At 40.2% G+C, this 12,411-nt stretch overlaps 2 protein-coding genes across 7 annotated transcripts in view; one reads left to right on the top strand and one right to left on the bottom strand.

The window, feature by feature from the left end:
* The window catches only part of LOC110015877, a 755,614-nt gene that overhangs the window by 204,066 nt on the left and 539,137 nt on the right, over window positions 1-12,411 (bottom strand). The gene's annotated exons all lie outside the window — the stretch shown is intronic.
* csmd3 (CUB and Sushi multiple domains 3) overlaps window positions 1-12,411 on the top strand; it is a 478,616-nt gene that overhangs the window by 159,817 nt on the left and 306,388 nt on the right. The gene's annotated exons all lie outside the window — the stretch shown is intronic.

The raw sequence follows: 12,411 nt of genomic DNA, 5'->3' as shown, positions 1-12,411 counted from the left end.
ATGTCTTGAGTTGTACTTCCTTTGGTCCCCATCTGCCCTGATCGTGTTCACCTGCGTCTTGTCTGCCCTGTCTGTATATAAGTCTTGTCTCTGCCTTCCTCTTGTGCTGGTCCATTAGCTTTTGTCATGGTGTTTACGTCATCCTGTCTTAGCGTCCTCGTTCCATGTCCCTCGCCACGCCACAGTGAGTTTTTGTTTTGTTTTTGTTATCCTGCTCTGCAGTGCCTTTTGTTTTGTTAATAAACCCACTAGTCTTGAACCCTTTTGGCCTCCCGTCTCTGCGTCTGGGTCCTACCGGCTCTCGAGCCCCCCTCACCCTGACATATATATCTATATACCCGGGCTGTGGCCCACCAAAGTGGGGTAGCCTAGACAGGGCACGCATTCTTACCGCCCTCCTTCTCTTCCCCAAACCCTCCTCCTTCAGTGTGTGCGTGTGTGCACGCGCATGTATGTGTGTATGTGACTGGTCTAAGGCCTGGTCTAAGCCACACCACACTGCACACTGTCTTTATTTATACAGACACGTAACTTTGCGCTGCACAAAATAGTTCCCGAACAAAACATGTAGCGATATTGATTGAAATCTAACAATGCGCATTCGTGTTGGGTGTTACGGAGTGAATGAGAACAGTAATAAACCCCCCCCCAACACAAAATCCTCATGCGGGCGGCCGTGTCACGCACTCAAGAACGCACGCAGCTTGTAATGGAAATTAATACAATGGAAATGGATAATAAGAACACAGTAAATTTGTCGTATTTCCTCACGAGACGGAAACTTGTAGAATGAGGATGTGTGTGGGTTTCTGAAACCGCGCGCGTGTGTGTGTAAGAAGAGGGAGCGCGTGCAGTGCAGAGGGAGTGAAGGAGAACTGTAATAAAAGGTTTCCGCCGGAAGCCCTTGAAGTCTGAACACAGGACTAGCAGAAAAAGTAAATTATCAGCAAAGATGAATGTGTTTAATGTGTTTCTTATACTTCCAATCACGCAGCATATGCAGAACTTAAATTAAAAAAAAAACGTGCAGTGATGCGTTGATGAGGTGATGCGGTGAAGCGATGATGCGGTTATCGTCACACCCCTACGTGACGCAAATTCTATGCCATAGTTCAGATATTTGAACTCTGGAAACAACGCCTAAAAAGCACTGTTACTAGACCGCCGCGCTCCTGGACTTCTCAACGCATGTGCACATTGACTTAATAATAAAACTGGATGCCCCTACTGTTTGTATCATTATTATTTTTTTTGGTATGAACATAACTTTACACTGACCATGCAGTATGTCATAGAAAAGCCTATCAAATGTCACCAATAAAAATATTACAGTTGATTTTTAATTTTTGTTTTTAGAAGCTCCTAATTTGTTGTGTACTTTAAATCTGCACACTTCCACTACACACTGCACTGTTCCATACGATGAACTCTTGAAGTCCAAACTCCTTCCACTGGAAGCGGGAGAATCTGTGAAAATGCATGAGGCAGGGGCCAGCGGACACCATATGCTTTTGTTGAGGCATCTGATTGGTCCGTTTATAACTTGAATAACTTGCAAAAAAGAAAAAAGAATCATTAAAAAAATAGGATTAGCAAGAAGATATTAAGAAAAACGTATCAGAGCAAAATAGGTTATTCTGAAAAATAGAATGACAGAGCAATATTTGTTTATTTCTCCATAGACATCCATGGGATTTTGGCTTCTTGGAGCCAGCAGGTACTTCACATTTAGGACGCGAGCGGGGATGGGGTCTCTCAGTTCAGTTCTCTGAACAGTCATTGGTGTCACAATTTTTGGAGTATTTTCTGAAAAGACCTTGCCTGAGGTGAAGGCAGAAACCATAACCGGCTTTAAAGGCAGCAAAATGGGTGATCAAACACTTCTGTGACCCTAAAGCACCCTGCTGTATAATTACAGAGAGATGAGTGAGGAAAATTTGCTGCCATATATTACTCGTAGCCCCCTCCCAAAACGTGTAATTGCTGGGTAATTATGAAAGAACACGTATGTGTGACTGTGTACCCAGTAAATTACAGTTTACTTGTTTGACACTGTTTATTTGGAAGCTTATGAAAAGGGCAAGGGCAGGGAATGACATTACTTATCTGATTCCCATCTCAGGTACCCTGGGCTTGACTTTTCAACACTTTCAATTTGGAGTAAATAGCATTATAAGTGATTTTACCTATTAATTTGAGAGAATTAACATATTTCAACATAACACATCTCAAAAGCGATTACATAGATTGCCATATAACTCAGTTTTAGGTCATAATTACAATGGTTGGGAGTTATCAGCTGCGTACAAAGACAGCTTCCCTTGAGTTCAAAGGTTTTACATGATAGTTGGACCAAGTTAAGTATATTGTGGTTTAACCCCTTGAGCTGTAAGGAGAATATAAATTAGAGTTTGGAAAAGCAAATTTAAAACACATAGTTTATACCATTTATTCTATGTATCTGTGTCTGTCAAACATGACAACAAAAAAACCATTAAAAAATCGAATCTATTTTTAATTCTTGATGTTATCTTAACTCTTCATTACTGAAATCAAAAACTGTGGAAAAAAATTATCCTCTGATCTTCTTTTGTGTAGTGTCTTAAAAAACAACATTTATTTAATGTTCATCTTAAGCCACAGTTTTATCTGAACGACAGAGCACCTCATATTGTCTATTCAGATAAATAAAGCTCTTCTAAAAAACAAACATTTTTTCTTGAAATTGCTGCACGGTGACCCAGTGGTTAGCGCTCTTGCCTCACAGCAAGAAGGCCCCGGTTCAATTCCTGGCTGGAAGACCTGAAACAGAACACCAATGGGGGACCTTTCTGTGTGGAGTTTGCATGTTCTCCCCGTGCATGTGAGGGTTTTCTCCGGGGACTCCGGCTTCCTCCCACCGTCCAAAAAAACAAAATGATTCATAGGTTAATCGGTTAATCTAAATTGTCCCAAGGTGTGAATGTGAGAGTGCGTGGGTGTGGGATTGTGGACAGTCTATCTTGCGACAGAATGGCGGCCTGTCCAGGGTGCCCCCTGCCTTTGCCCACAAGTGGCCAGGATTGGCTCCGGCAGCCCCGTGAAGGGAAAGGGAAGAATGAATATTTTTTTGGAGTTAAAAAAAACAAAAAAATTGTGATGAACCCATGGTTTACCCCAGCAAGTCATCTGGACACCAGACCTTCTTTACCTTTTTACTTGGGTGCATATCTGCAACGATCTTAAAGCAACTGTTTTTTCCTCACTATGAGGCGACATAGGCTACGTTCACACCGCAGGCTGAAACGACCCAATTCTAATTTTTTTGCCCCTATGCGACCTGCATCTGATCTTTTCATGACAGTCTGAACGACACAGATCCGATCTTTTCAAATGCGACCCAGGCCACTTGGGTATGTGGTCCTGAATCCGATACGTATCCGATCTTTTCAGATGCGACTGCCGTCTGACCGGCCAGGCCACATGAATCCGACCCGTACGTCATTGATACGCTACAAACTTCATAATTCTGCGTTGAAGTAGGCGGGATCGAAAACATAAACATCTACCATGGCGGACGATGCTGCTGAGACCAGTCAGTGGAAGGGAAGTGAGGTCACCGATTGGATTTATATTTGGGGTGACAGCTGACCAAACTCCAGGGCTCTCATCGCAACCGGGTGGTTTTTGAAAAAATTAACAGCGAAATGGTTGAGTGTGGTGTTGAACCTTTCCCGCAATGACTTTTTTTTTTCTCCCTTTCCAACCGTGGTCAGAAGCGCGGGGGACCCAAGGCGGATCCTCCTTCGGGCTTCACTTCCCCGTTCGGACCCTTAGATTCTCCAGAACGGGTTAATAAAAAGTCAATAGCATTTATTCTGGGGGAAGCCTTCTTTTATTACCGTTCTCCTTCCTCCCTAACACAAAACATGAATACGCACCCACACAGCCCCCCTCATTCTCTACCTCGCTGCACGCGCTCTCTCCTGTCTCTTACACACACACACACCCAAACGCAGGCGCGGCCCCAACACATACACATCCCCATTCCACAACAGTGGGTACAGACGATCCTGGCTCCAATGCCTTCTTAAAATGAGAAGATTGTAATTGTGCTGAAAATAAATGTTATAATGCAAAAAGAGCTACGCTGTTGACAAGACTGTTGTTGACATCCATTGTTAACGATAGCTACTTCCGCAAACAACGAGTGACGTAGTTCACCTTTGAGTACTCTTCTGTGGATGCGGGTCACTTCTGAGTCATTTCACGGTCAAACAGGTGATCACAAAATTCGCATTTAATTGGAAATGTGAACGGCCTTGCAAAAAGATCGGATTTTTCAAAAAATCGGAATTGAGCATTAAGCCCTGAAGTGTGAACGTAGCCTTAAAAATCTTAATTTTCTTCAAAATAAAAACAACAGTGCACCTTATAACCCAGAGCCACTACATACGGATTCATTCTGGTTGTGCTTACTGATGTTGACGCAATTTTGAGAGGAACATGACGTTTGTCAAAATATCAGTCTGTTTTTTTACAAGTTACAAAGTTTGGTTGTTATTGTAAATACGTTTAAGTGGCTAACATGTAACGGTGTCAAACTGTGCTAATTAAAGTGTGACTAACATGGTTGAGAGCTAGCATAGCCACAGGAACGTTTGTTTGAGCAGCATCAGTCTGTTTTTTTGTTTTTTTTACATGTTGCAAACAAGTTTGAGAATTACAGGTATTGTTAATACGCTAACGCAGCTAAAATGTAGCAATGTTAAATATATATTTTTAACATGTTATTAATGTGGTTTTGGAGTTACAGGTATTGTAAATATGCTATGACAGGTAAACACATCTAAAGTGGCTAACGTGTAGCGTTTCGGAAACAAACTTGAATTTCCGTGAACGCAGTTACTGAAGTCTGGCTGACTGACAGACTTATCTCTCACTCTTTTGTGTCATTAAATGCCCTTTATAGTTTGGTCCGCATTAGATATGACATATAAGTTTGAAAATATACCATTCATTCACAGTGCGCCCTGCAGTTTGGAAACTTGGGAGTAAGAATTTCATTGTGCAGTGAAACCCATTTCTTACTGCATATGACAATAAACCCTTTAAATCCTGAATCTTGAATCTGGAAAAATAGGTAATAGCAGTTGTTTTAATGGTTAGATATACCCATACGTTTAGTTCTAAATCTATTATATACATTTATGTGCCTTCCCCAAAATCACTTGTCATTCTCGGTTTCTGAACCTTCATAAGCTTTTCATTTTACTGTTGATGCCTTTTTACAGACTTATTTACTGTTTTTTCTCTTCTTTTCATATTAAAAAGCACACATCCATGTAGAAACGCTCCATATTATTCTCCTGTATCTGTAATTTTTCAGCTGACAGATTTAGAAGAAATGGCTTAAATTCCAGTAATATGACAGCAGCTTGACAGCTCTGCTGTAACTTCTCCAGAAATCATGGGAAGAAGTAACTATGGCAAGACTGCTGATAAAGTCGTATCTTATAGCTTATGAAATTACCCAAAACATTTAACTTTAATTAAAGAAAAATAAAAACACTAAAGATTTGAACAATTACATTTGTTCAGAATGAGCTTCCTTAATTACACATTTAATGCATCTTGGTGCACAGTAAATTACCTTTTTGGTACTTCTTTTGGACAGACGGTGACACCATGGATAGCACACAAGACAACCTAAATAAGGGTTTAAATTCGTTTATTTTTGTCCAAATTTGTCCAGGAAATGGTTTATTACTCGCCAGAATAATTTGTCTGGTTTGGTTTTTTCAAAACAAAACTGATCGGAAGAGTTAAAAGGGGGCAAATATGTTAGTTAATGTAGACCTTCAGACTGAAAATACCCTTACTTAAAATTCACTGACATACTAGGTAATGTAAAGACAGCATATAAAGGTTTGCTTCAAGTGTAGGATAAATTAAATTAATAGGCAGGGAGATAAGCATTGACTTTGTATAAGTCTGAGTGTCCGTGGGCAGATATGTTTGTTAGACCACTTTTGAACACTCTTTATAAACTTTTCATTTATATAAAAATCTACTCTTTTCAATTTTTAGTCATGGTAATTTCAAATTTATGAGTATTTGAAGCATATACTCTTCCATGCATAAAACTGTTCATCTTGAATAAAAGTTACTGCTGACTTAGGAGTCCTGACTCCTGTGCCTTCTCTCCTCTTTTCTCTCCTCCTTTCTGTGCCTTTACTGTCCTTCAATCCCCCTCACCATACCTCCAGACTGCCACCTCATCTGTCTCACTAAAAACTCTGAAAGCAAAGCAGCCTTCTTTCTTTTTGTGTGATGCTTTGCTCTCACCTCTTACTCATTGCTCATTTCCCTCCCCTTTTCACTTCTTGCTTGCTCTCCTTCATGCTTCTTGTACTTGGACAAAGCTTTAATTGCTTATCTAGGGAGAAATAAAAAGCCAGGTGAATGGTAATGTGTGTATGTGATATAGAGTTGCAGTGGCGTCTCTTCTATAGTTTAGTGTGGTCCCAACGTTTTGGTTTGTGTGTGAGTGACAAATGCAGATCGTTCTGCAGATGACCCATAAATACAGCAGCTTCTAATGAAGCAACTCAGTGAAATTATGGTTATGGTGGAATATAGGGAGCAAGAGAGGGAGAGGGGGTGGGAAAGAAATGTGCAGACAAATAGGTTGTGGACGATAAATTAGTTGAGAGGAGAGGCTGGACAAGAGCCAACCATAGAAAGGAGAGTTATAAAGTTCCTGGATTCATAAATATACTGAAAGAAAACTGAGATATTTCCAATGACCTAAGAGCTGTACGGGGGGGTTGACCCATACAGGTTTTTGAGTTATCTGAGCCCGTGGAGGGTCTTAGAGACGAGCAAGCACATATTAAAGGAAGTGCAGGTGTGTCATGAAGTCTCCTTGAGGCTTGTGTGCCCTGTGCCATACTCAAGGGAAATCATGAAAATCGAGCATACATTTCCAAGCATGTATGAAGTGTATCGTGAAGTATTTGTAAGGATAATGTAAACTGCATGTCCTTATGACATTTGGGTGATGCTGTCATACTGTGTCCATCCACTGCACTCTAGTTGTTTCAATAAGGAGACATCTGGAAAGTTGGATTGAAAGATTTAATTTACAGGATTTAATTGTGTAGCATAAGCAGTCAGAGGTCATTAGTGGTTGGGCTATGGGCCGGAGACATTTTGAATGCTAGTGATGACCTTGGACCAAGTGAAGAGACCCCAGTGCTCAGACACTAATGGTGGTTAAGACGGATCATGCCAAACTGAAGGCTTGGAAAACATGACAGAGCCGGGCCATTGCAATCTCATGCCAAATCAAAGACATTGGAGGAGAACAGGAAAGAGGTGGGCTGGCACAACATCTGGAATGTGGATAAAAAAACTTTATTCAATTTAAAGTCTCTGAATTTGCGTAAGGTACAGGTTTGCTAAGTTTTTACTCGGCAACTGTCATTAAATTTTAAGTTGAAAGAAAAGTAGAGAATCAATGAAAAAAATTAGTGCATAATAGCCACACTAAAACACAGGATTCTATATAGTAGCAGTTCTAATGATCAATAAACATGACTTTTAGGCTAATGTTGTGTTATGGTTTTGCATAAAAGGACAGTTTGACACAAAAATGATGTAGTGCTGTTTTCCATTATATGAGTCTCCAAAAGTTCTTGCATATTTCAGGTCTGAGTTGTTTTAGAAAGCAAATGTTTGGTCTACTGCTGACCCCATTCTGACTAGATGTTAGCCTGGGTCTCCCAGGAGAATTCCTCCCTGATTCCCTGAACTGTCTGTTGCAGGTGAAACACTAACCACTTATAAGCATTTCACACAGTTCCACTTCAAAGAAACCTGAAGTATAGGTTTAAAGCCAAGGGGGAAAAAGTGCAATAAATATATATCAGGTCTGTATGAAGAAGATAGACCAGCAGTGTTGGCTAAAACAGATTAGCTACAAGAAAAAAGAGCTTCAAGTAAAGTGTGTGTGGCTAACCACATGCGTGGGTAAGTCAGAAGAGTAAATGTGAACCTGATCAGACACTAAACAAAAAAGATCCTGACACTAAGTAGGGCCATGCTGACTTGCTAAATCGATAGGCCATAGGTCGTTGCACTAGGCCAACCTGACACTCAATTGCATTGCAGCAATGGGGGTCGCCAGGGTGATGGATGGTCCTAGTTTGTTTGTCTGGATCCACACATGTGCTTCCATCCAAGTGTGTCTTGTCAGGGTGTTATCTGAAAGTCTTAGGCAGAATGGCTGCTTACAATGGGTTTTCCTTTGCTTTCTAACCACCTAGAGCACTATCGCCTAATTGCGCATTCCTTGCTCACAGGCCTTGTGATAGACTGTCTGCTCTGTGACTGGGAGGTCGTGAGTGTAAATCTAGGCAGAGTCATACCAAAGATTCTAAAAAATGGGTCGTGGACACAGAGCGTGGCTGTGTCTACAGATCACCGCTCCCCCAAGGGAATGGGTCAAATGCGGAGAACAAATTTCACACACCTACAGTAGGTGCTTGACGGCTAATGGGACCTTAACTTTTTCATGGAGTCCGACTGCTGGAAATTAGAAATTTGAAAATCAGCTGTTTGTTTAGCTGTCCTACCCGCACACCGTTTGTGAAAAGCATTTGTGCGCGATCAGTAAGTAGCCAGTACAAGCCCCAATGACAAAAGGGCACTGTACGCCAGCATCACCTGTAAATCATAAATACATGCATTTTACGTTTGCCTTACAAATACTTCACGATACACTTACCATGCGCAGGACAATACATTCCATTTTCAGGATGTTTCTTGAGGTGGTTGTATGAGCCTCAAAGGAACTGGAAGACACTCCTGCACCAGTCAAGAGGTGAACGTTCTTGACTCTGTCAAACTCGAGGCCCGCGTGCCAAATGTGGCCCGCCATGTCATTTTATGTGGCTCGCAAGAGCATAAAAGTTTTTAATTTCCTAAAACAAAAATTGGTGTGTATTCATTTATATCTAGGGAGAATTGGACTTGAAATATCGAATTGAGCAACTATACATCAGGACTTAAACACTGTCCATATAACCTAACCTGACAGAATCAAATTTAAAAGGATTTATGCTGGAGTAACAAGCAAACATATGTTTACTATGCAACTGTAATTGTCACTTTAAAAAGTTATCTAAAAATAATTAAATTAGTTATTTAACATTAAGGAGTAGTTATGTTTATTTTTCATTACATTTAGTTACATGTATAAGTTAAATCCGGCCCTTTGAGGACAGCCACTATGCTGATGTGGCCCTCCGTGAAAATGTGTTTGACACCCCTCCTCTAGGTCATTCAATTCAATTTTTTTTCTATAGCCCAATATTACAACAATAGTCAACTCAATGGACTTCAAACCAGTAGCGTTGTAATAAAGTTGAATCATGAAAACATAAAGTCATATAATTCAATAGGTGGTGGCTAAACTACACTAAACAGACTCAACTAAACTGGGCATCCCTGCCCTTAGACCCTTCTTTGTGGTAAGGAAAAACGCTTAAAAAAATGGATTCCGGAAAAAAAAAGGAAACATGCCCACATGAAGGAGGGATCCTCACAAGGACAGATAGACGATGTACCGCCTCATAGTTTGGCCTGGAGAACTCAAAAACCTGAAGCACCAGTACGGGCCAATCCCCTGTGCGGGTGTATGTGGCTAAAACTTTAGCTTGTGCTTTTTCACTCATCAATTTGCTAATAATACACTAACAAGTACAACTCAAAGACCTACACGGATCTATTTGTCTGCATCAGAATGGAGCGCAGCAGGAAGCTTGTGGCCCACTAATTGTAGTTTGTAACAAATACAATAATTTTCAAACTGCTTTTTTTTGTCTGATCCTGATTCACAGCGATTTTCATTCTGAAATACTCAGAAATGCTATTTTAATCTCCATTTCCTTTACATATGTCCTCCATAATCAGAAACATACCAGAAGATCATGTTTCTGATTCATCAGAATGGGTCTTTAAAGACCCACTAATGGGAGAGTGTGTAAATAGATGGATGGTGGGAAGAGGAAGCAGACTGATTTGGAGTAAAAACTGCATATTAATTAAAGGACTACTAGGAATCTTTCTAAAATAGTTTAAAGGATGATCAGGGTGGGACTTTCAGTAGTTAATCAAAGTTTTTGAAAAAGCAATGAAAACTATTTGAACAACTTGTAACTATATTCCAACGTTTTTAGTTGTGCCTACTTCAGGCTTTTGAAAGTTTCTGGTGACATCTTGAGAGTTGCACATCTGCCTCCACCTTTCATTTAGGAACAATGAACGTAATGCAGGGCTGCTGATTTAGGCTGTCTGCCATGCACTTTCTCCTTTTTTTTACTTTTCTCCTTCTGTCCTACTACTTTCTTCCCCCTATCTATCATGTTAGGCACCCTCTGCCTTTTTCTGCCCTTCCACCCATCTCCAACCTTTGTGTTGATCTGCGAGCTGGCCTCTCCCATGGCCCATCTTTCTAGTTTTCTGCACACACCCCCACTCACACCCCGTGTCTGTCTGAACAGTTTCATTGTTGTATCAATCAAATTCAAAGTAAAAGATTGCAGTTGGTCCCTGTCCTCTCATCTACTTCCTAGTTTATGGCTTGTAATACCTCTCCTCTTTCCTGCTTTGTCTCTCACCCTCTTTTCTCCTGTTTTTCTGTCTGCGGATGTTTATATGGGTGCAATTATGCACGTGTCTTTGGCACAAAACTGTAATTGCAGAGGAAAGAATGGAAATGAACACTTTGCCGCCCCTTCTTTAAGGCTGTTCACAGCCTGTTTTGCATTGCAGTCCAATGTGTACTTAAAGGCAATATGCTTGGCAGTGTGCACTCTAAATAGCTGTAAGCTTTAGCTAAATCTGTACTCAGGGCATGATGTCAGAACAGGCTGTAATGATGTGTGGGCAGACCTATGCCAGCACATTAGTAAATGCATGTAAACCAACAAAAAGTGGTAAAATGTTGTGGAAAAAAAAATTGCACTTCCTTAATTTAGGAAGAAAAAGTTGTGCGTTTTAATTTGTTTATCTCTGTCTTTGTGTCATTTGCTTGTTTGTTAGCAACTCCCAGAGCTGCTGGGCTCTTTGATTCATTTTAGTTGTTTTTTTCACTAACAGAGGGAAACACAAGCTTTTTTTGTAATGATTCAATGGGAAATTATTTACAAAAAAAAATAAAGGATTTGCTCTTACACAGATGCTGAATTAGGTTCATTTGAATAAAGCTACTATGTGCAATCGGATTGGTAATAATTAAAGAGGTTTCAGTTTAAGGAATGTGGATCAGCTCCTGTTAGGAAAAAAAGATATAACAACCTTTCTAATCATCACTTAGAAAATACCTTGACATCAAAGTCTCACTCTGTTCATCTCTGATTTCTAAAGCGTTCCAAGTTATCTTGTAATAATGATCATGCCATTTTTAACCAAAATTAAAAAATCTGTGTCATTTTCTAGGACATAGTTTCTCCTGAGCACCAGTAGTTCATCAGAGTTTCCTCTGAGTTATGGGCAGGGCTGCTGTGGCGGAGTAAACCTGCACTGTAAACCTGATTTCCCATCATCCCTATAGTTACACTCTCTCCTGTTAGCTTACAGGACAAACAAAAATGGCGAGCAATACTGGAGCTATCCAGCCGTACAGTTTTGAGCCAAAGGCCAGCTCAGACGAGGAAAACGAAGACGTACATGGATCTAGTCTTCTGCAAGTGGATGCATCAGAATGAAACAGGGCAGGGAGCTGGTGACCTGCGTGATATAATCTGTACATAACAACTACAATATTTTGTTTGTCTGCTCCTGATTCACAACGATTTCAACAAAGAAGAACTCAGAGACGCAAACCTTATTCTAAATTTTCTTTATATATGTCCACCATGAGAAAAATGCAACAAGAATTTATTAAAAACACAAAAAACACAATTTTCATTGTAGCAGGTCTTTAAATAACACATAGTTTCTGTTTTACCAATGTAACACAAAGTTGAAAAGTGTGCACTTTATGGTATCCATTGTGGACTGCAGCTGCAAACTGAGTCAAAGTAGTGTTTGGTGAAAGAATTTCATAAGATTTACAAACCTGCAGCATTTGTATCCATATTAATATGCACTTATATGTCTTGTTTCTGTTGAAGATATTTTACATGAAATATATAAAATGCATTAAATGAATTTGGAAAGAAGATTCCTTCTTGGAGCTTTCCAGGTCCCAGAACACACTCTGTATATTCGCATTTACTGTTTTCTTGATCATGTGAAAAACTATCTGTGATGCAGCGGGAGCCATGGACTGGGGCTGAACACAGAAAATGAAGAATTTTCCACATACACAGATCAGAAGCAGCTGCTGCTCTAAACTTCCATCTGTGTATACAACAGATGCTT

Source organism: Oryzias latipes, chromosome 11 (genome assembly GCF_002234675.1).
Source record: "Oryzias latipes chromosome 11, ASM223467v1".
Classification (NCBI taxonomy): Eukaryota; Metazoa; Chordata; class Actinopteri; order Beloniformes; family Adrianichthyidae; genus Oryzias; species Oryzias latipes.
This window is presented reverse-complemented; position numbering and strand designations above follow the sequence as displayed.